General features: G+C 47.1%; 1 pseudogene across 1 annotated transcript in view; it reads right to left on the bottom strand.

Annotated features, from left to right (window-relative positions):
* LOC149355250 (condensin-2 complex subunit G2-like) overlaps positions 1-25,048 on the bottom strand; it is a 123,796-nt pseudogene that overhangs the window by 7,792 nt on the left and 90,956 nt on the right. Inside the window, exons 13-16 of the transcript XR_016289345.1 lie at positions 19,576-19,809; positions 17,015-17,200; positions 8,825-8,944; positions 6,480-6,608 (exon numbers count right to left, since the gene is read on the bottom strand). The product of XR_016289345.1 is annotated as a condensin-2 complex subunit G2-like (transcript). The remainder of the gene's footprint in view (positions 1-6,479; positions 6,609-8,824; positions 8,945-17,014; positions 17,201-19,575; positions 19,810-25,048) is intronic.

Below are 25,048 nucleotides of genomic sequence, written 5' to 3'. Positions count from 1 at the left end.
CAAAATTTCTGGACAACTTTGAAAGTATCTGTGAGATGTCGAAATTGGACAAAGACATTTGGAGCTACATGTTAGTGTCCCTTTTGCCGCCTCAGCCTGCTAATGTCAAACTGAGCCTGTCCGATGAGGATATGAATGACTACGGAAGAGTAAAGACAGCTCTGTTCCGTAACTTTGGAGTTGAAACAGAGCTCCTAAGCGGCAGGACGCGCTCTAATGCTAGAGTCAAAGAAAAATTTAGGCGCGATGCCGCTTCTGTCCAGACAAAACCCGCTAAGCATTGGACTGTCGTGGAGTGTAAAGATATCACCGCTGCGAATGCGGAACAGGCGTGTAATAATCCCGGGTGGGAATGAAACGCGACAACTCTAGAGAGAGGTTCTGAAGAGGCTAGTGAGACCGCTACCGAGCTGGATCGACGTGATGCCAGGATAAAGGAACCAATGCAAGCGGCTGGTCAGAGTGAAGATGCAGAAAAGAAAGGGGAGCACCTGACACCACAGCGTAAGTTTCACAAGGCAGGCGAAACAGTTGCCGAGCCGGGTCACCGCGTTCACATGAAACAGGAGTCAATGCGAATGTATGACTGGCAAAGAGGTAAGGCCGGAGAAGGGGAACACCCAATTAAGGGAAAGGCATGCCAGACCGTGGCCGAGTTGGGTAAGCGCGACGCCAACGAGATAGTTGCTCGTCAACCCGGAGAGAAGTGTACCTTTAGTGAGTGTGGGAAACCTAAGGAGTCGGTTGTTGGTCCCGAGGTGCACGTGGGAGGCTCGCAGCAAAGAGAAGAGATGAGCGCATCGCTGCCGGAGCACAAAGAAATGAAGGGCTCTTGTCTTGAGTTAGCAGGGCTATTTGTCACTGATATAAATAAAGATGGGGTGGTTTTAAAGCCTAAAGAAAAGAACCGCATTGCGTGTCAGAAAGCAGGTTCTGAGCGTGCGACGCGGGCGGATAGGTCACAGAACCAACCCCCAAAAATGACAGGAAGTCGTCGTCTAAAGAGGAAAGTGGCAGCAAGCCCACAAAAAGGCCTCGATATGCAAAAATAGCAGAGTCGTGTCGTCTCAAGACAAGTGCAGTCGGGATGAGACTGAGTCCTGCTAGAAACAGGGCATGGGCTTTTCAAAAAACGAGAATAAAAATAACAGTAAAGAACCGAAATGCGGGCGGTCTGAGTAGAGGATTCTAAGCTATGAGAGAGACGGCGTTAAAGCATCGTCTTAGACCTCTGAGTTGCTTTTGTTGTGTGTTTCGCCATGTGTTGTCGAGAGCCGAATACTTGTTCAGCAAAGGCAGGCAGGGAGAGTTTTCTGGCAAACGGCGTCTGGCAGTCGTTCGTCGCTCGGGTACCGTCAGCCAGGAGTTTCCGCAAATGTGTTCGTGTTTGTGTGTGCAAAGTGAGCGCATGCATTTGCCCTGTTGCCGTCCGTGGTCCTTCTCTCGATCCTGCATCTGGGGACGCAGCCTCAGCGAAGGACTTCATCGGGGGGAGGAGTCTGTTACGTTGCAAGACACTGCTGGTGTGTGGGCCCGCGAGCTCCGGAAACTGTTTGTGCCGCGAGTGTTCCGGCCTACCCTCCGCGCCGCAGGGTGCCGGCCTCGTCGCGGACGCGTGGCTCATGTTCAGCCGAAGACGCAGCCCCTCGAACTTGACATGTTTATGAGGGTCGCGGTTGTCCCCTCTCCTCTCGCATCGGAACTCGGGGTGGTCTTGATTCGGCCCCCAAGGACGCTTCTTCCAAGAACCGCGGCTTGGTCACGTGACCACGGCGTTCGAAAACTCTACTGTCAATGGACAAAGGGAGTCTGCCTCCAGCAGCGGAACAGAGCAGCAGCTTGGGGAGCCAGTCTGTATTTTCCAAGGGCCTGGGGCCCTCTTTTCTTTTGGGTTAAATTCTTTTAATAAAAACCCGATTCCTGGCCTTCACTGAGTCCACAGCCCATACCTCGCAACAGCACCTATCTCCATGTATCTCGTGCTAGCTCCCTCTTCCTCATGCCGTCGCACTCGATTAGTAAATTCCACGCGGAGAAGAGTGGCTGCGGCTGCTACAGTCAGCTCTGACTCATCCTGTGGAAATCAACAAAGCAGCATGCATTCTCCAATTGATGCACGCCACCGTGTTGGTTCTGGTGTGTACACACCACGGGTAGCACAGGCAGATGCACTGGCAGGTGCAAATCAGGGCACTACGCACGTGCCTGCTTGCGTGTGCTGCGGTGCCTACGCACAGGAGACTCCGGCATATGGGCGATCGTGAAAGGCACACAGCATGTGTCCAAGAAAGTGCTGATGGAGTCGGGCTGTGGTGCCATCCTGGGAGCATGCTAAACACTATAACACTATTCACTTGAAACTAATACTTCGAGATTTCGAATAACCAAACATATTTGGATTGAATTGAATACTTTACTGTTCGACTATTTATTCAAAATTACTCAACATTTGCAAAGGACTAGTTTGGTACTGTTTATTTTCTGTTGTTAGCATTCATCCGTGTGGTCTTCTATTCATGTTTTGTCCGTTCTGCACTGTACCATCTGTAGTGATGTACCAACTATAGCTCAACTGTCCTTTTTACTTCATTTTTTTTTTAGTGAAGCAAGCACTTAATGGCAAGAAAGGCACCACACTCATAAGTTGCATCCTGTGGCCCCTACCCAGTGTTTCACTGTGTGGAGAAGTCTGAATGCTGTAGTGGCTTTATTCAAGAATTGCATCACCATTTCAAATGTTTGCGCGACAAATCTTGGAATGCTTTACCTGTGTTTTACCCATTCCATTCTTTGAAGTTCATAAAACTACAAACCTTGTTTAGTTGCCCTCTTTAAAAGGCCCCGGTCCACATACCGTATAAACGCATGTAAGGACCACTCTCGTGTATGGGCCGCATACATTTTCCCGAAGGAAATATTTTTAAAAAAATAAATCCGTGTAAGGGCCGCACCCGAACTTTTCAAGACCCAGGTGGGAATAGCCTTCTAAATGCACGCACCATGGCCTCTGTGATCAGCTTTGGCTGCGAGCAACGGAGCGCTTGATTGCGGAGGCCATATATACACGCGCACAGGAGCTTCCAAGGGCCATCCATGGATGGCGCCCGAGGTCGCAGTCATCATCATCATCGTCAACTTTTTCCACCGCTACAACCTCCCACTATCCACATCGGCATCAACTTTTTGTTGTTTTTGTGGTGTGTTAGCGTGCTCACCGTAGTTGTGGTTGTGGCTGTCGCGTGCTGCCACCGAGCGTTGCAGTTTTAGCACGAGGGGCAAGCACCTGAATAGTCACACGGCTGGGAGTTAGCTCGAACACGGCAAGCATGCGGCAGGCAGGAAATTTGACATGGCCGAGGGGTGCGTCCGATGACGGTGCAACCAAAAGGATGCATTCAGAAACACAAGCTGCAAAAAGCGCGCTTTCTGAGGCAAGCCGTGCGAGTTTCCCAAAATGGAAGAAGAGCTGCTCTGCTATGTGATGGAAGTGTGGAACGACTACGCGTTGACAGCGGACATGCTACGTGGCTTCTTTTGGGATGAGCGTGCACCACAGCACAGCACCAGCTCGGAGTGAAAATACTCCGTGAGTGACGACTGATCACAGAATAAATGCTGCTCATTCTCTGATTGGTGTGTTTTTACTTAAAAAATTTTTTTTCGCACTTCGCGTGTATGGGCCGCACCGCGAAAATTGGCCCTCGGATCTGGAAAAAAAAGTGCGGCCCTTAGACACGTTTATACGGTATATTCAAAAGAAAGTCTTGTTCCTAACTGCCACTTCTACAGCACTGCCTTGGGAACAGTCTGGTACAAAAGCTTATTTTGTTATCAGAAAAGGAAGAAGCGTGAAATTCACATTAAATTTTTTTTTCTCTCATTCAGAATACACTACTTTATGACAGAAAACAGATGGGTGTTGATAGTCCAGGAGCATGATCTGCTAGCATGTTTGATCACAAGGAAATTGCTTCACTTCTCCAGTCTTCATTTTGGTCAAAGACCTCCAGATTATGGCGATTCATGAATGAAATAGTACAGTTAAAACTCGATTTAACGAAGTTGAGGGGAGCAGTGAATTATTTCGTTAAATCGAGAACTTCGTTAAATTGAATGAGGCATTTCTTGGGCACATAATTCGGTACATTCGATTATATGGTATGGCGGCATCCAGAAAGCTACCGCAGAATCTTATTTGTGAAGCGTAAATGCTCCCAAAATGAAACTGTGGACCGCGGAAACGACCGGCGCCGCTAGCGCGTATGAAAAGAAACAACAAAAATTCTTACTCAACAAGAAAGGCCCGAGGGGACTACAAATTTATTTTCCGCCAAAGAAGTCGGTGATCTTTGCCTGCGTGCGCTTTGTGAGCAACGGCTGCACTGATTTCTCGTAGGTCTGAAGTGCGTCCAGCGCGTCTTCCGTCCCCTCGTGTGCGCCGGTAAAATGTCGCAGCAGATCGAGAGCATCCATCACCTGACCTGGTGTCGGCACGGGAGCTTCGGCACCTGCAGGGTCGTCGGCAGCGCCTTCAGCCGCCACTCCCTCCACGCTTCCTACAAGCCGCAACATATCGGCATCAGTCAAAACTTCCGTTGTGACTGCGTTTGCGTTGGCGTTCACGTAGTCTGAGAAACTTATGCCTGTGGGCACTTCATCCACTGAGCAAAGGTGTTCCCAGGCATCTTCATCCTCGTGCACAGCGCTCGCGCAGTCCGGACCAGCTTCGGCAGTTTCAGCGCCTAGTGTACCGAAACCGGCAGTCCTGAAGCAGTTGACAATTATCGACAGCCTCAATGCTCTCCAAGCCACTGCCACCATCTCAACCGCCATAAAAATATCTATTTTCGTCTCGCGCTTCAGCTCCAGGTTGAGAACTCTGTCGACGACTCGACGCTTGTATGCGCACTTCACGCTATTAATTATCCCTTGATCCAAGGGCTGAACCACGGACGTTGCGTTTGGGGGGAAGTAGCGGAGCTCCACGCTGGTCAGCTCGACCTCGGCAACGTAGTGGGCCGTGCAGTTATCCAGCAACAGGCACACTTTCCTTTTCTGGCGACACATGTCGCTGTCAAATTCCTTCAGCCAGTGTAGCGAAAATGGCACGCGACATCCAAGCCTTTGAATTGGCAACGTACTTCACAGGAAGCTTTTTGGTGCCTTTAAAACAGCGCAGCCTCGCACTCTTTCCGATGACAAGCGGGTCTCGTTTGTCGGTGCAGTCCAACAGCAAAAGAGTCAGCCTTTGTTTGCTGTGTTTGCCGCCGTGGCACGACTGCCCCTTCAGGGCGAGTGTTTTTTTAGGCAGCATTTGGAAGAATAGACTGCTCTCGTCGGCATTGTAGCCGTCGCTGGGGGCATATTTTCCCAGAATGTCGGGCACGTTTTCAGACCGCCAGTCGCCGACTACAGCCATGCTTACGCTGCTCGCTTCACCGCTGAGCACTTTCCCGACGATGCCGTGTCGTTCTTTGAAGCGCGACAGCCAGCCGGGACTTGCCTTGAACTCGTTGTCGCCCAACAAGCACGCGAAAGAGCGAGCTTTTTGTTGGAGCAGGTCTCCACTCACGGGAATATTCTTCGCCCGCAAATCCATAAACCAGGCGAAGAGGGCCTCTTCCATTTTGCTTTGAGTAGTAGTCTTCAGCGTTTTTTTGCGCGAGAGATTCCCCGACGAAATGGCATGGAGGATGTCATCTTTCCCTTTCAATATTGTGGAGAGAGTACTCACTGGAATGCCATGTGCTGCAGCCACGTCACATTTCTTCTGTCCACTTGTCACAGCACGAATTATGTCCGCTTTCTCGTCCAGGGTAAGCCTTTTTCGTTTCTTGCACGGCTCCATCTGCTAGTCAGGAGGGTTAGTGGCGCGCTTGCTCGCACACACCACGTCCGCGTTCACGATAGCAAGGCTAGACTGATGGAGGCCTAACAATCTGAGCTTGACAAAGATGTGCGTTCAAAGGCACGGGGAAATATCCGCACAAGAGCGAACAAGAGCACAACACACAAACACACACAAAAAAAACACGCGAACTGCAACAGCGCCATCTATGAAATGTGGCACGAAACTTTTTTACTGCTGGCGCCATCTCGTGAGCTCGACTCAAAATTAAAACTCGTTTTGCGCCGCGCAGTTTGAAAAAAGCGGCGGGCCGAAGATGCTCCGCGCTGTTACCGCTGGCTCCCAATCAATAAATTTTGGGGTGCTGTCTACAAAATAGACCAAAAATTAACACTTTTTCACCTTTATTTCTCGAAAAAAGGTTCGTTAAATTGGGACAGATCACGGAATCGGTTTCGTTATTTCGGGTTAGTCAAAGCATTGAACCCTATGGGCGTCTGAGGGGGAATTAGGATACCTTCGTTAAATCGGGATTTTCGTTAAATCGGGTTTCGTTAAATCGTGTTTCGACAGTATTAGATTTAACAAGTTGCGGCGAAATTTCGCCTTAAAAATGGACAAGTAGGCCTACTTTCAGAACTTGGAGGTGTGGCTCTCGATTGATTCCCGTTCGACTTTGCAGCCTTGGCAATAGATCCTCCTCGATCCATGCCATCTGGCGCTCGAATGTTATTGTTGCCACGAATTTCTCTTGCGTCACCTGTGTGTGTTTGCAGTTGACAATCGTACAGCGATGTCATGCAAAATAAGCAAGGAAGTCACCCCTTAACAGGGATGCAGAATAATGTGCCACAACACTAGCCTCTAGGGCTTCCTCCCGATGGTACCATATACTATGAAATACGCAGTGAAACTCTGCTAAATAAATGCTGCTACTTTTATGTATTCCCCATTTTCCGTGAACAAACCATTAAACTTTTTTTAACAAGGATTCTGCTTCAAGGAAGCTTTTCAAAAGAAAAAGTGAACTTCTCTATTCATTCTGCAATGCAAGAAACATAAGGCCCTAAATTTATTTTCGCACATCCAAAGGTGGCTACAAGTTCAATATCCCATTTGGTTTCAGCAAAAATGGCAGCATAATTCAGTTTGCGCTTCAAATGATGCCACTGACATTCCCCATGGATCGGCACATGGTGAATCGTGCAGTGTGAATGCATGCTTGAATCACTGCTGCACATGCTGTGCTGTGTGAACTTGAATGGTAAATGCAATTCAAGAAACTTGCCCAAGTCTGGCCTTTCCTCCAAAACGCACAGAACAGAAGTACCAAACTAAGTAAGAGCCTATATGGCAAGACCAGTAAAGGGGTAAAATAAAAAGGCCCTTTAAAGCATAGGTGGGCCGCAATCATGAAACAAAACACCTCATAACACCGATTCCTTTGATCACCAATGCGAGCTAGCGTTTTGCTTCATCTTCCTAGTCGTGAAGTAAAAATAATAATGGACTTCAAAGCTCAGCTCAACACCTCAAAGGCTAACTATGATCAAAAGTGAACGCCAGTGCAGCACATGCCATGGGTGCAATGGCTGTGTAGGCTGGTCTGTCTCACTGTCCATTTTTTCACCTCCACCTTCCCATTTTGGGTCCTCCATGTGATGGGCATTGCACACTTCCTGTTGCGCCATGTCTGCTGTCTGATTTGGCAGTCCGGGCTTAGCCCGATCATGTGCACTAGTAGACGATGGCGCAGCAATGCAGTCATTGAGCATCAAAGCAATGTTATCATGAGGAAGTGTAAGAACATGCCGAAGGAACTATTAACCTCTTCTCCCAGGAGCTTGGCAGTTAGGTACAAATAAATCATTTTTGCAGCTGCTTGCGCCTGAACAAGTGAGTTCAATCTATTGATAAGATAAAAAGTAAGGCTACCAAAGCCTGCTTTAGCACAGACAGGGTGCAAAATGAATCCGGCTAACAGTAGCCTACCAACTTGTGCATGCTGGCTAGCATGAAATTTTGTTGCAAGAGAGCAATATAAATCATGGAGATGTGCAGCTCTCTTTTTTTTGGTTTTGCAAAAAAAAGTGCACTGCAGGTAGCCTTGGAATAAATGACAATGCATATTTAGCTCTTTAAATGGTACGGCTCTTTTTAAAAATCATGACAACTGTCAGCTAGACAGAAAAGGATAAACATTACACAACACAAACAGAACAATCAAGCCCCAAGATCCTGTTGTCTTCATATGGTGCATTCACAAGGCAGACACTCAAAGCCTTGGGACCAATTGTGAAAAATAATAATTAATAAAAAATGGGTACCTTAAAACAATCTCTGCAGCACTCATTCATCAGCACTATTACCACCACTGTCATTACCTTCACTAGTAGAGAACCTGCTGATAAACTCACTAAATTCACTCATGCTTCATTTCCAGAATACCATGTGCCTATGTAAATGTCCTGCCTTTAGGGACGATGCCGGCTTTGCAAATAACGGCTCTTCAGCATTTGTACTATATAGTAACTCGGGCAAGTTTGGTCACCTATGCAGTAGCGACCACAAATGACGAGAATCATTCATGGCGACAAGAAAAGCTTACATTTTTATTTTATACAGTTTCTGCCAACACCACCAATGTATGGCATGTGCCATGCACTTCATTAATACTATTGGTTTTCACAGGTGCAGACTCCAAAAAGCCAGTGTTTGCCGAGTAAAGTGCCAGATGGTTTGGTTTCGTTTATGGGGTTTAACGTCCCAAAGCGACTCAGGCTATGCGGGACGCTAAAGTGCCAGATGGGCCACAGAGAGAATCCTTAGTAGACTGATCTCAAGAAGCAATTCAGAGACCGAACAGGCTCACAATTGTTCAAGAACTTTTCAGCATTTTGTGTTGTGTACGAACAGCACATCAAACCTGCACTGAGTAGCAAAATTTCCAGCTTAGCAGGATTCAGAACAACGTACAGGATGTTTCTGGCCATGCAGGACGTAGGTGAGGAGGAAGAACAGGTCATAGGCTGTCATCATGGTGACTTGGATCAGCATCCTGCTATTGGAGCAGCACAGTAACCCCTGCACAGAGTCCTAGAAAAGCAGAGCACAACACATGCAATGCTCAAAAAGAAGGCCTGAAGAACCACATGTCAATGAAAATAATTTATTTATTTATTTATTTATTTACATATACTGCAGCCCCGATGGGGCTATTGCAGGAGTGGAGGGAAGAAAAAAAAAGGCAGAGAGGGACAACATATTCAGAAGTGAACACCATTAAAATACAGAACAGAAATGCAACAGACTAATCACAGATTTGCAACAACATTGACAAATAGGTTTGGTTCCAGGGAGCGTATATCACCAGGTAAAGAATTCCATCGTTCGATAACACGAGGAAAAAAACTAAATTTGAACATATCAGTGCGCGCGTGAATGGGTGTTACATTCAATGGGTGGTAGCTCCTTGTAGATGAAGATGCTGAAAAATGCAAATACTCAGACAGTGAAGCAAAGCGGGATGAATTAACAATACCATGAAAATATTTTAAACACTCATTGTCGCGGCGGGTACAAAGGAGGGAAAGGCCTATGGCAGGAAGAGTGGATGAAGGTGAAAAATGTCTGTCATACCGTCGGCAAATAAACCGTACTGCTTTCCTTTGGACGGATTCCAGCTTACTGATATCGGACTGTTTATGAGGATTCCAGATTATTGACCCATACTCCAAAAGTGGACGAATTAAAGCTTTGTATGTTACCAGTTTAGTTTCTTGTGGGGCAACACTTAGTGTACGTTTTAGATAACCGAGCCTCCGCATTGCATTATTGGATATTGTGTTAATATGCTTTGACCAGGACAAGTTAGAAGAAGAAAGAAGACCTAAATATTTGTACTCGGACACTTGATTCAGAGAGTTATCTTTGAATGAGTAGGTGTAAGAAGATGGTATTGTGCGATTACAGAATGACATGTATACAGATTTACGAAAGTTTATTTGCATTTGCCATGTTTCACACCATGAGCAGAATGACACGAATGACTGATTTAGTTGCGCGTGATCCTCAGGGGTGTTAATTGAACTGTATATGACACAATCGTCTGCATACAACCGAATTTTAGAAATAATATTTTCTGGCAAGTCATTAATGTATAATAAGAACAGCAGTGGCCCGAGCACGGATCCTTGTGGTACACCGGATGATACATTAACAGTTTCAGATGAACAGGAGTTGAAAGAAACATACTGTGTACGATTAGAAAGAAAGCTTGATATCCAGTCTACCAGTAACGGGTTTTTGAGTATTGCATTAAGTTTACAAAGAAGTTTGCTGTGGAGAACGGTGTCGAAAGCTTTAGAAAGGTCGATAAATAAAGCGTCGATTTGTGAGCCCGTGTCGAGGGAACTAGCAATGTCGTGCGTGAATTCTACAAGTTGTGAAATGGTACTGAGCCCGCGCCGAAACCCATGCTGAAATTTGCACAAGATATTGTTAGCTTCAAGAAATTCTGTAATGTGCTTATGAATGATATGTTCTAGCAATTTGCATGAGTGTGAAGTTAACGAAATGGGGCGATAGTTGGACAAGATTTGGGTGCTGCCAGCTTTAAACAGGGGAATAACTTTTGCAAGCTTCCAGGCTACGGGGACGGTTGCGGATGATAGCGATTTCTGGAAGATGGTAGTCAAATAGCGGCTGGTCCAAAGAGAGTAACGATGCAGAAATACATTAGGGATATCATCAGGACCACTACTTTTTTTCACATTTATGTTCAGAATGAGGTTCAGAACACCTTCGACGCTTATTGAAATATCTTCGACAGAACATTGAGAGTTGCTAGGAAAAGTAATCATTTCAAGGTTATCTCCTGTAAATACCGACTGAAAATATGTGTTGAAATTAGTAGCTATAGCTAATGAGTCACAGACCGGCTTATCATCAATAATGAAGGTATTGGGACTAGTGCTCTGTGGCAATATGGATGCCCAAAATTTGCGGGGATTGTGTTTCATTAATTGCGGCAAGGAATTTCTGTAGTAAAAATCTTTTCCCGAGTGAACTTTGGCATGACTTGAGTGAACTTTGGAATGACTGATAACAAACTCTGCCAAATTTTCTGGCAATGTTTTTTCACAAGCGTAAAATTTGTGTCTCCGACCATATATTTTAATCTATCACATTGTGCTCATCTCTAGGCTACAACCCACCGCTAGTCACAACCCTCATGATGAGCACAGAAATTATGGAACGACACTGGCCCATACGACAACATGGCTACTGTGTTTCACAGCTGTATTTGGTGCAAATACCAAGTAAGTATCCAGCCTTAAGTAGAAGCTCTCCTGCAATGACAGTGAAGAAATCGACAAAGGGCTGTAGCTGCAGTTACGCTAGTTGGCTCCGAATCAGAGTTAGTGACAGCCAAAGGGGGACATCAACAAAGAGAAGCATGAGACACAACGCTGACGTCTCGTGCTTTTCTTTCTCATGGTTCCCTTTCAGCTGTTACAAAAGCTATGACACTGTAGAAGTCTGCAATTTTGCAGAGAGTTTCATGGCAGTCATACTGCACTACCACCAAGAACAGCATAATTATCTCAGAAAAGTCAAATTTTGAGCTAGCTGGCTGACACAGAGGCGTAGTGCAAAAACACTGGACAAGATGAAGAGTGGACAAGACAAGCACAAACTCGGTAACTGCAGTAAGGGGTTTAGAGTGCATAACCAACTAAAACTATTCTTAAAATGTCCGAGAAACCATTGCTCAACTTTTATCAAGCGCATTTCTTCGACACAGGGCTCTTATGAGCCCTAGTCGTCCCGATAAGAATAGTGTTCGCAATGCTCCAGCCCCAGGTCATTATTAGAACATGCAGCACAAGGTCTGCCTTCTGCATACAGAAGAGCATCCGTCCCCAGAAATACATTCCCTGTTTGGTAGAGAAGCCAAGATCATCAAGTCATAGAGTTAGCAACAGGTACAGCTTCTGAACGACTGGCTCAGATTTCTCTAGTTTCAGTATGGGTGGATTTTAAGCGTCCGGTATCAGGCCGGTACATTTCTACACCTGCAACCAGTGCACACGAGAACAGGATTTCTCCGAGGCCGAATCCTTCTAGGCCTTTCTGTGACTGCAACTAAAAAAGCACCTCCCTTTACTACCACCTTTCTTGGCTACGCCTCATTCCTTCCCACCCCTGAGTGAGTATATCATAGCCAGGCCGCAAGTTCGCCTTGCAGGGAGCGTTTGAGGAGCACAAATGGTTGGCTTCTGCTTGCAGCATCACAGAAAAGGCCATGTTGAAGGTGTGGTCTCACTTAACAGGAGCTTGTCCGCAGAAGGAGAAGGGCCACTAGTCTGTGCTGCATTGCATAGCCAAATACTTTCGCAAATCAAACCTTTCTTTTCAGCTTGTGGGTGGGGGAAATAACTACGTTGCTAAATTACTTATTTGGTGAAAAGGCTCTGCTAGCTACTGAGAAGAACTTTGAAGTAAGTAAGAAAAAATGGAAAAAACCAAGGCCAGGCCTCTCGCACAGCTGATGTGATCTCAGTCTAGACAAGTTGAACAAAAGTACGAAGAGGAAGAAAGGCCACCTACTGGACAAGCACGAGGATGCATAAATCTCTGTGCCTCTCCAGACTGTCACAAAGCAGGAGACATGGCAAGCCAAGGTAAAGAAATTTTTGCAACCTTGCCTCAGCAAGCTACAAATTCAAGATGCCTTCGAGGTGAGCAGTGCCCACCAAGTAGCTGAAGCACTTCGTGAAAGCTTGGATGCTGCAAACAGTTGTTTCTCGGTGGGCACTGAAGTATTATATTTCATTTTGCATGATGATTTCACTGCAGTTCGTGAGTTACCACTTGTTCATCCACTCTCCTTGTCACACGTTTCTGCAGTTCCCCTCTGCGTCAAAGATGCACCATTTGGGACAAAAGTCCCCTAGGGCAAGGGAATGGCAACCAAAGTGCATAGCTTGCTAATAGGCCAGTAGTTTCAGACCATAATTGCAGACATGCAAGTTGGACTCGAGTTCCCTCATGTGTGCTAGAAAAATCAGGTGACTGTTGGCACATCGCGTTTACACGCCATGATTGCCAGACGTATGTCCTGGAGACTTTTGCCCCCAACAGTACATCCTCGGATTACCAGCAGCCAATGTGCATCTAAGCAAGGGTGCTGTATGCCTTGGTGTGTACCAATGGGTGCTGTGGAAAATATGGAAGGTATGTCTTCCAAGGGTGCAGCATCAAAGCACTAGTTAACACACAATGTTGAAAAGCAACATACTGTTCTGTTGGCATCATCCTTACATCAAGAAATAAAGCACTGGACGGGCTACGCAAACTGAAGTCTTCAAACACTACTGGAGTTTCCCAAGGTTACAAACGACTGAGAACTCAAGACTTGCATGCAATCAATGCTGGCCTTCTTGCGACTGCCCGAAAATTGGCAACAAAAACAGGACAGCGAAGTACGCACTTTTGCTGATTCACACAAGTGTTGCCCTCTGATACAGGCAAACGTCAGGTCAGCACAGCATGCTCTCTAGGCTGCATGCCAATGCGTAATGTAACACATCTCCACCATATCTCTCATATCTACATGTATGTAACTCAGGGAGGCAATTCCACCCTTTAGGAAAACAAAAAAATATTGTTACGTGGCAGGAAGCGTTCACAGCCCGCAGAACACTGGTGCACTCACACTGAACAGAACACAAGCACAGGGCGCACCGGACGTCAAGACACAGGCCACTGCACAGGATTCAGAGCCCGAGCACGCGCCAAGCGCCCTCTCACTTCGTCTGCCTCATCGTCTCTGAGTCGACCCGTAGCATGACCCCCGGGCGTGAAAGCACCGTCACGGTGCGGCTCAGCGAGTGTCAGAAGAGGGTAGGTGGTAGGGCTTAAGGCGCGACACGTGCACAATATCGGAGGGTGGAGTACGGGAATTGCACTCGGGGAAGGCAGGCTCAATCTCGTATGTGACGGCTGTGACTTGGCGCAGCACGCGATACGGGCCCACATATCGAGAAAGAAGCTTTTCCGAGAGCCCTACACGGCGAGAAGGCACCCAGAGCAATACAAGGGACCCAGGCAAGAAGGCACTGTCCAGGTGGCGGCGGTTATAGTGCTCTTGCTGAGAAGCTTGGGAGGCTTGCAAGCGGGAACGGGCGACTTGGCGAGCATGGTCAGCATGGGCAATGGCTTCACGGGCGTATTCAGAATGTGCGGGAGGAGACGGTCGATACACTGTATCAAGCGGCAGTTGAGGCTCACGGCCGTACAAGAGGTAAAACGGAGAGTATCCGGCAGTGTCGTGGCGGGAGGAGTTATATGCAAATGTAACGTATGGGAGTGCGACGTCCCAGTCTCGGTGATCAGAGGAGACGTACATGGCGAGCATGTCGGTGAGCGTCCGATTGAGTCGCTCAGTGAGGCCATTAGTTTGGGGGTGGTAAGCGGTCGTCAACTTGTGCTTAGTTGAGCACGCGCGAAGAATGTCGTTTACCACTGCGGAAAGGAAGGTGCGGCCACGGTCAGTGAGCAGTTGGTGGGGTGCTCCATGATGAAGAATGACGTCCTGAAGAAGAAAGTCGGTGACATCAGCGGCAGTACTCGTGGGGAGCGCACGCGTTATCGCGTACCGGGTGGCATAATCTGTGGCGACTGCAACCCATCTGTTCCCAGAAGTGGACTCGGGAAATGGGCCGAGAAGGTCCAAGCCGATATGGTAGAACGGCTCCGGAGGGATGTCAATGGGCTGAAGAAAGCCAGCGGGAGCAGACGCAGGGCGCTTGCGACGCTGACACTCATCGCAAGCACCAACGTAACGGCGCACTGAGCGGTAGAGGCCAGGCCAGAAGAACCGACGGCGGATGTGGTCGTACGTGCAAGTAACGCCTAGATGGCCAGCAGTCGGGAGGTCATGAAGTTCGTGGAGAACGACTGTTCGTAAGTGCTTCGGGACGACGAGGAGAAGGTCAGGACCAGTTGGTTGAAGATTCCGGCGGTATAAAATACCATCAACGAGAGCAAAGCGGTTCAGTGAAGGGTCGGTTGGGGCGGACGTTAGGCGATCGATGATGGAGAGAAGCTCCGCATCCCGACGCTGTTCTTCGCCGATAGTTGTAAACGGAGTTACAGAGAACAGGTCAATGGTGCTTGCGCTCGGCACAGTATTAGAGTGGGCAACAGGGTAACGAGAGAGACAGTCGGCATCTTTGTGCAACCGGCCAGACTTGTAGATCACAGCGTAGTCATATTCTTGGAGTCGTAGCGCCCAACGACCGAGGCGACCGATAGGATCCTTCAGAGAAGAAAGCCAGCACAGTGCGTGATGATCTGTCACAACTGTGAATGGCCTGCCATATAGGTAGGGACGAAATTTACCAACAGCCCAGACGAGGGCCAAGCACTCTCTTTCGGTAATGGAGTAGTTCTTCTCGGAAGGGGATAGGAGACGGCTAGCATAGGCAATTACACGATGTGTGCCGCATTGACGCTGGGAAAGGATTGCACCGATGCCATGGCCACTAGCATCAGTACGGACTTCCGTAGGAGCGGACACATCGAAATGTGCCAAGACCGGTGCAGTGGTAAGCTTTCTTATAAGGTGGGCAAATGCTTGGTCTTGGGAGGACCCCCAGGAAAAACTAACATCCTTTTTAAGAAGATCGGTGAGCGGCTGAGCAATGTCGGCAAAATCTTGAATGAATCTACGAAAGTAAGAACAAAGGCCCAAAAAACTTCGGACGTCATTGCTCGAACAGGGTACTGGGAAGTCTTTTACTGCTCGGATCTTGTCTGGATCGGGACGAACCCCCGTAGCATCGACGACATGGCCTAATATATTGAGCTGGCGACGCGCGAAACGGCATTTTGAAGAGTTGAGCTGCAGCCCGGCATGGCGAAAGAGGGAAAGAACTTGTGAAAGGTGGCCCATGTGGGACGAAAACGAGGGCGAAAACACAATTACATCGTCTAAATAGCACAGGCAAGTGGACCACTTAAATCCTTGCAGCAAGGAGTCCATCATGCGCTCGAAAGTGGCTGGGGCGTTACATAAGCCGAAAGGCATAACCTTAAACTGATATAAGTCATCAGGAGTAACAAACGCAGACTTCTCCCGGTCCTGGTCATCCACAGCAATTTGCCAATAGCCAGATCGGAGGTCTATGGAGGAGAAGAATTTGGCTCCGTAGAGGCAGTCTAAGGCATCGTCGATTCGAGGAAGCGGATAGACATCTTTTTTAGTGATCTTATTCAAGTGACGGTAATCCACACAAAAGCGCCACGAGCCATCTTTCTTCTTGACCAAGACGACGGGCGAAGCCCAAGGACTGTGAGAGGGCTCAATGATGTTCTTCTCCAGCATTTTGCGAAGCTCCGTGATGGAATAGGCCAGAACGAGAGGAAGGGGAAAGTCCTCACCTCCACCAAGATGTTACGTGGCAGGAAGCGTTCACAGCCCGCAGAACACTGGTGCACTCACACTGAACAGAACACAAGCACAGGGCGCACCGGACGTCAAGACACAGGCCACTGCACAGGATTCAGAGCCCGAGCACGCGCCAAGCGCCCTCTCACTTCGTCTGCCTCATCGTCTCTGAGTCGACCCGTAGCAATATATAATGCAAGCTCAAAATATCTGGGTCATTTGTGACCAAGCGCTATGCGTGAATCATCTTCGGTGTCCTCAATGTTATTGGGGAGGCATCCTTTCATACATGCACACATGCAGCTTTTTGTGCAGCAGTACCTGCACCACATCAGCTTCTTGCTGCTGCTTCTTTGTGCTTCACACTACATAGCACTGTGCTTGCCTGCCCTATCCTCTCCCCCCTACTCCACACGATTCTCCAACTGCCTACTCTTTCTCAATGGCCCAAGCCACTCTCCTTCCCGTGTGTGCTTTGTGGTCAACCTCATGGCCCACTCATAGCTCAAAAGCTTCTTGGCTGAGCTCATAGGTATCCCAAAAGGCAGCGAACAAGAATTAGCACTACTTTTGGCACCTTAGTGTTGAACATCATGCGTGGTGTGTTCTGGAGCAGACGATGCGACAAAATGAAACCTGCATTTTATTTGCGCAAACAGAGCACTCATACGTGACTCGCATCCCCAAGAGATGGGGAGGACAGCACTTGCCACTATAGAAAGCAGTGTACTCCATGTGTTGAATAGGGGCACTATGTGGCCCCTGAGCACCATCATCTGTAGCTGTGGAGACTCCAAGAGGAACCGCAGCACCTGCAGGCTCAGCTCGGTATTGCAGGACTGCTGGTCTGGCGCACAGAAGCGGACCCCGTGGACCTTGAGTGGGGTCTGCTGGCTCTGCAGTGCAGCAGAACGCACCCGTGAGCCCAACCCTTTCAGGCGGCCCAGTGATTCCCAATAAAATCACCACATTTGGAGGCCACCAGTCTTCAATTGAGAAAGAAAGTCCCGACTGTTTTTCCAGTAGTTCCGACATTTAGCCCTTCATCAACTTATTCTAGTGGCCTTTCAACTGGCTGACATACGCTAGTAGGCAGGAAAGGGATAGAGAAACTGCGTATGCTTTGATGCTGCCATCGGCTGGCACCACTTCCTCTCTTGCATTGTGTAGAAGAAAGAAAACCATGTCTGTTTTTCTCTAATGGGGTACAAGTAAGCTTCATGTTACTGCTTTGAAATAAATTCTTTCGGTAAAACACTCACAAGTGCTAAAATATTTTGCACAAAATTATGATTCCAAATGGAATGACTAGGACTCGGAGGCCCTATTGAACAATAAGCTGCCCAGTAGTATCTGAGGAACTTGTTACTGCTAGTGTCATGTAAATACCACTTTTTATGAGCCGCCGCGGTGGCTCAGTGGCTACGGCACTCGGCTGCTGACCTGGAAGACGCGAGTTCGATCCCGGCAGCAGTGACCGAATTTCGATGGATGCGAAATGCTAGAGGCCCGTGTACTGTGCTATGGAAGTGCACGTTAAAGAACCCCAGGTGGTCGAACCCCAAGTGTAAGGTTCGGTACAAGCAATGCCCTGCGTGCTTGTCCTTGAGCTAGTAACACAAATAGGAGGCATTTGTTCGCATTCTAAAATTGTCTCAGCTTCTACTGGCTCAAGTTCTCACCAGCTGCCTGGTAAAGTTAGCTTGTCAGCTTTTGTCCCCATTGTCATTCTTCGCATTGCAGAAAAATTTTGCAGTTTATTCAGTCAAGCAGCAGCCTAAGCGAGGGTAGCTGCTGGTGGCATGCCATACACGTCATTGTTCTTAATGTGTAAAGCTGTTTGATCCATGGACACATTCAGTTCAATTTTGGTTGCACTCAGCAGTTTGCAAGTCAGGATGCTGTTGGGGTAGTGCCTGCCGCACACTCCCCCCCTGCCAATTCCTTGGCATGGGCAGGCCCCAGCAGGCATCAAAGCTATGCCCCCATGACCAGTGCAAAACCAAGTGCAGGCTAGCATTCCCATGCAACTCAATCAGTGCAGAAAAACTGCTACACAGCCTGCCTGCTGCCCTACTATGCTCTGCTCTCCACGCTGCACGCGCCAAAGTTCTACCCACTCATACGTCAATGTGCTTTCTCCTGGATGTAAAATGAACCACACAATTCAAATTTGGAAAAACACTTCGCATACATACTAGAAAATCATGTTAACCAGAAAATGTGCATTTTAACTCCATGCAAAATTTTCAGTTTTCCCATCATCAACACATAAATCAGGGACTGTATGAACTAAGAGTGTGCCAGCGAGGTTCCACGACGTGCACTTCATGCAAAATGTACAGATACAAGCATAGACACAATTGAGCAATGCGCCCACTTGCTATGTTCATGCCGTGAAGTAAGAAGAAGTAAGAGAGCAGCATAAGAGCACGTATCCCAATGAGAGTAGAGGTGCAAAGGCAAACAGGACCAGTAGTTGATTAAGCATAGTACACAAGTTTCTAGACTGCAATGGCAAGCTGAAGCTAAAACACAGTATTCCCACATCCCCAACTTTTTACTCGGATTTTTGGGGAAAAAAAAATCTTTTACTCGCACATTTTGTGCTCTCTACTGTGCCAGACCACCAGCATGTACTTGGAGTGCTTGCAAGGCCGCCTTGGGAAGATTGGAGCGGCTGCGTCGTCGTATGCAGTTGCGAAAGGTGCGCATGACGTGGGCACGATTTGTGCGCAGTTTACCCGGCTCATTCACGCTGGTGGTCGCTTTCCCACACAACAGTTGTGCCTGCGCCCGAATACCACACTACCGAACCGTTCGCTGTTCGGTTTGCCGCTAGTCAGCAGGGCTGCACCCAAGGGCATTGTTTGATCTCCAGTTATCTCATTTGCCTCCCTGTGCTGGCTTGTATCATTGCACGTTTATTGCTTTGAGCTCCATATGTGAGGCGCGGCGGAAGGGGGTCTACGTCTTACACTTGGAGTAAATTTTTTTTTGACCAGCGAGGGGTGCGAGATGGCGGGGTCTATATATAGGTATAACACGCAGCATATATTACGCATTATGACCTTTGTAGTATTTTTTAGGACGTGTTCAGAAAATTTTCGCATAACCTGCGCACCCCCTTTTTGAGGCCTTAATTTAAAGAAAAAAAGTGTGCAAATTATGTGAGCAAATATGATAGTTGCCATTCAGGCACCAGATGGCACCACCATAAGCCATAGTTTTGACTCCCCTTCATCCATGCTTGGTGCAAATTTACACTCACCTTCAGCTTTCCAACAGAGTCAGTCACCATGCAGAGGACGTCAGCTGTACGGTGCATACTGCACAAGAACAGCACACATGCTTTCGCCTCCATGGAGAGAATCATGGGTGTGTCGGCCTCTGGCACGGTCAGGAAGCCTCGAAGCATCGCGAGGCAACGCATGGCCAGGTTACCAACCTCTCTGGATGGCAGCAAGCTGGCAACACTCAGCACAGATATCTGCATGCTCAGGCACTGCGTGTGGAAAGAGAACAACAGGTCTTGCATCACTGCGCTTGCAGTGCCTGCAATCCACGGGATGCTTCACATTACTTGAAATGAAGGTCAACAAGAAAAGAGCGGCTACATTTTGCAAAAAAAGAAAGCATCATTGTAGGCAGTAGCCAAGCACAAGCTCCCTACTTCTGAAATCCACATTTAAAGACGATCAAGACTAAGTTTTCAGAAGGGCGAGGTGTCTGACACCCCAAAGGGCAGTGGAGGGTTCAAGATCAATTTCAACCGCCTGGGGTTCTTTAATGACACCACATAGTACCCGGGCACCTTTGCCCCCATCAAAATTTGAATACCATGACCAGGATCAAACCAGGGCCCTCGAGCTCAGCAGCCAAGTGCCCCAACCACTGTGCCAGTTTGGTGGGGCAAATTAAGACTAGTGTTATTTCCATGCGGCATTTCAATAAGAAAGTAGCGAACGTCAAAAGAAACCTGAAGAATGATTCTCCTGAATTTTCCTCAGGTTTCTTACGAATTCTTATATGTCTACGGCATAAGAGCCATCTTTGAACATTTCACCCTTGAACAGTCCATTGATTGCGGACGCCGCATCACTTGAAATCATACATGCAATTTCAGCAAAACTGAATAGCAAATTCTAGCCTGTGATGAAGCATCAGGGAAAAAAGAAGAAAAAGAGAAATCAAATGCTACATTATTAAAAGAACTGTCCAACTCGGGGTTTATTGCAATAAACGATAGTGCAAGAATGAAAACCACTTGCATACTGCTCACTTGGCTGCCAACAATACAGCGTATGTTTCCTTCATGCAAAATGGATGTTAGTTTAAAATGGGTCACACTCTGTACTGGCAACACTCGCTTCAATGCTTTGTCATGCACAGCCATGGATCACTGGCCACTACCAAATGAGTTATGAAATTTCAAGATACCAAGTGTAGAAGTGCACAATCTGCGACCTCAAGGCCTAAATTTTCTTTTTATATAGAGTTAATTCGTCCAGACGTACTGCTAGAACACTTCTTTGAGCAATACAGCTATAACCATGCAGTGGCAATCATGGATTAGAAGCTTGCTAGAATGTGCCCACAAATTTTTGGACAGTGCTTTTATTTACCCAAACAATGCACACAAGCCTTGCCAAAACCACAACAGAACACAATGCATCAATGCATTTCCAGTGTTACACCAGTTCAGCGCATGGAGCTGCATGCAACACCATGGCATCACAGGACCAACAATGGTGCAGCAGCAATAGACAGCCGCTCTATGCAGTCCATACCACGCGTGATGTGCACAAGCATGCTACATCACTGTTTGGCACCTGTAACTGCAGTCACAGTAACTGAAGTCACAGAAAGCCAAGCAGAGTTCGATATGCATAAAGCTTCCCTTGAACGGGCTACAGCTTCCAGACCTTAAATTCTGTTCACACATCCCCTTGGCAACAAGCTTGTCTTGGATAGTGCCTAAATATTCTCATAGCATAGTCAAGCAACCGCACACAATTAAGACCTCAAGTGGCAAGAAAATCCGTACGCCATTTTTTTTTCCATCACAGTATGGCCATGATATTACCGGAGAACTGCACCAAAGTGAAAAAAGTGATATTAGCCCCTTGTGGTCACTAGTTGGGTGTTGTCCAACATCTGGAAAGGACAATTCTGGCCAGATGTCATGCAGCACCCACCGAGTGGCACTGAACTTGCTTGAACAAAACAAACAAAAAAATGCCGTATTTTTCTTCCTTTTGCTGGATTGATGACATAAGCTGTTAGGGACTTCTTTAACTAAATGCGCTCCTAAAAGGCTTCCCTTTAAGACAGCACCGCAAGCTTTTTGGCACACATTTTATGTGAGGTGTGGCATGCTGCACTATCGCAACACAGTATGTTTTCTGTACTCATTTTATGTGAAGGAATAGCTCGAGTTTAACAATCGCAAACACACTTTCAGTGAAAAATAAAAATTACATCCCTCCTTTGGAAGATGCACTGATGATGTATGCTTCGCCAACTGATAGCAATGCCATGCAAAGCTGCGCATTTTCAATGAAGTCTGAAATGTTGGAGGAGGTGTTTTTCTGGCTCCTGGAAGTTTCTATCAGTTTTGATGTGCCTCTGTCTTCTTCTGCTAAGTCCTGCCTAATATGCAGCTAATTTAATGGATCATCAACAGCTTCCCAATATTGCAATTGTGGATTGAAGGCATGAAGACACATGCAGTACTAACAGAACCTTATTCAACAGCCTGCTGAAAAAAATTCAAGTTCAACGTGGTATGAAGGAATCCTCTGCACATTTTGAGTGGAAAGACTGGTTGGACAGAAGGCCCCACTTTATTTGCATGAATCTAGAGGAAAAAAGCAAAGATTGTGCAGTCTACAGCGACTGAAAAACAAAGAGGCCCAAGAGAGGCAGTTCTACCACTTCAAGACAAGCAGCAAACATCCTCGTCTCCACTCGACAAAATGCTTTGTGTGGTACCATGCACTCGAAAAATATTGCCAAGCAACCCTGAAATGCAGGATAGCACCAGAAAGACATCATTATAGGTTAGTAGTTTTCCTTAAAATCGCCAAGGAAAATTGGGGAAAACTTCAACCTATTTTCTCAGTAAAAATCAATTCTGCAGTTCTTTCTGGGTGTGCTAGTGCTTGTATCACAGCAAAAGACTAATTTATTGCTGAGAACATTGTATTAAAAATTTTTTCTGTCACTACATTCAAACTCACGATGCCAACACAAAAAGCATTCCAACATCACCGTCCAGAAATGAGTAGTCAGGTAGCATCCAAGACCTGCCCTAAAAAACTGTGCCAACACAGCACAGCTTACTAGCAGAAGAGCCGTGGGTGGAGACACCTGTATTTTATTTTTTGGCCTTTTCTAGCTTATAAAAAATCCCCATTTTCAGTGAAAGTAGCATCTTTGTAGTTATCATCATCATCAGCGTGACTACGCCCACTGCAGGGCAAAGGCCTCTCCCATGTCTCTCCGATTAACCCTGTCCTGCGCCAGCCGCGGCCACCATATCCCCGCAAATTTCTTAATCTCATCCGCCCACCTACTTTGCTGCCACCCCCTGCTACGTTTGCCTTCTCTTCGAAACCACTCCGTTACCCTTAAGGACCAGCGGTTATCTTGCCTTCGCATTACATGCCCTGCCCAAGCCCACTTCTTCCTCTTGATTTCAAGTGGGATGTCATTAACGCGCGTTTGTTCTCTCACCCACTCCGCCCGCTTCCGATCTCTTAACGTTACACCTATCATTTTTCTTTCCATAGCTCGCTGCGTTGTCCTTAACTTAAGCTGAACCCTCTTTGTTAGCCTCCACGTTTCTGCCCCATAGGTGAGTACCAAGATACAGCTGTTGAATGCTTATCTCTTGAAGGATATTGGTAAAGTGCCATTCATGATCTGAGATAACCTGCCATATGCGCTCCACCCCATTCTTATTCTTCTAGTTATTTCCCTCTCATGACCCGGATCTGCAGTCACTACCTGCCCTAAGTAGACATATTCTTTTACTACTTCCAGCACCTCCCATTTCCGAACTGCTGTTCCCTTGCTAGGCTGTTGAACATTACTTTGGTTTTCTGCATGTTAATTCTTAGCCCCACCGTTCTGCTCTGCCTGTCCAATTCATTGATCATGCTTTGCAGTTCATGTCCTGAGTGACTTAGCAAGGCAATGTCATCAGCGAATCGCAAATTACTCAGGTATTCTCCATTAACTCTTATCCCCAACTGTTCCCACTCCAGTCCCCGGAATACCTCCTGCAAACAGGCAGTGCATACCATAGGCGAGATCGTGTCTCCCTGCCTGACACCTTTCCGTATTGGAATTTTATTGCTGACTTTATGGAGAACTATAGTAGCTGTGCAATCGTTATAAATATCTTCCAATATTTTCACATAACACTCTTCTACACCCTGACTCCGCAATCCTGCATGACTGCTGAGGTTTCTACTGAGTCGAATGCTTTCTCGTAATCAATGAACGTTATATATAGGGGCTGGTTATATTCTGCGCATTTCTCTATCACCTGACTGATTGCGTGAATACGGTCCATTGTCAAGTATCCTTTACGAAAGCCTGCCTGGTCATTTGGTTGATTGTCCTGACCCTATTAGCAATTACTTTAGTAAATACCTTGTAGGCAACAGACAGTAAGCTGATCGGTCTATAATTCTTCAAGTCCTTGGCGTCTCCTTTCTTATGAATTACGATAATGTTAGCGTTTTTCCAATCTCTAGGTACGCTCGAGGTCACAAGGCATTGCGCATACAGGGTGGCTAGTTTTTCGAGCACAATCTCTCCTCCATCCTTCAACAAATCTGCTGTTATCTGATCCTCACCAGCTGCTTTCCCTCTCTGCATTGCTCCCAAGGCTTTCTTTACTTCCTCCTTCGTTACTGGCAGGATGTCCCATTGCTGTGTTCCACTGCCTCTCTCAGTAACATTCTAGATTTGTGTAAAATTCTTCGGCTACTTTAACTATCTTATCCATATTGCTAATGACATTGCCCTCTTTGTCTCTTATTGCGTGCGTCTTGTTTCTACCTATGCTTAGTTTTCTCTCCGCTGCTTTTAGACTACCTCCGCTCTTTAGAGCATGTTCGATTTTCTCCATGTTAAACTTCCTGATGTCGGCTACCCTGCGCTTATTTATTAACTTCGACAGCTCCACTAGCTCTATTCTATCTATGGAATTAGAATGCACTAATCTTTCAATGCAAGCCAACCTCAATTTGCGGTTGTGCACATGAGCAGCAAAGCAGAGAGCTCTAGGTTCCTCTATTCCATTCTGCCTACAGAACAAACATATGCTTTAATCCAGCCACAAGAAATTCATAGTCAACTTCACAGCTTCGAGGTAACATGCAATCACCAATGAAAGAGGACAACAGCAGAGGTGGTATTAACACGATGCATACCTGTGAACCTGCCTATGTCAGAATTCCGAAGATCACAAATGGTGGGGGGGGGGGGGGGGGGGGGGAGCAGCAGTGCACACGTGCAACATGTGTATATTTCCAGAGGTTGAGCTTGCCAATTTGCAGAGTGACTTTACCATATAAGACTTTGCTGACTGCGAAAATTTCTCACAGTAGGCTTTTGTCAAAAATTCTTACAAGTGGTGGCTCTCCTCCAACAGAAGTTTAGCAGTGTCAAGTTTGGCCCTGGCAGCCTCTGGTGCCCATTTTCTTCCCCCCCCCCCCCCCCCCCCCCCA

The sequence above is a fragment of the Amblyomma mixtum genome, chromosome 3 (genome assembly GCF_055824585.1).
Source record: "Amblyomma mixtum isolate Tamu chromosome 3, ASM5582458v1, whole genome shotgun sequence".
Lineage (NCBI taxonomy): Eukaryota > Metazoa > Arthropoda > Arachnida > Ixodida > Ixodidae > Amblyomma > Amblyomma mixtum.
The sequence above is the reverse complement of the archived record's forward strand: the minus strand, read 5'-3'. Positions and strand labels throughout refer to the sequence as shown.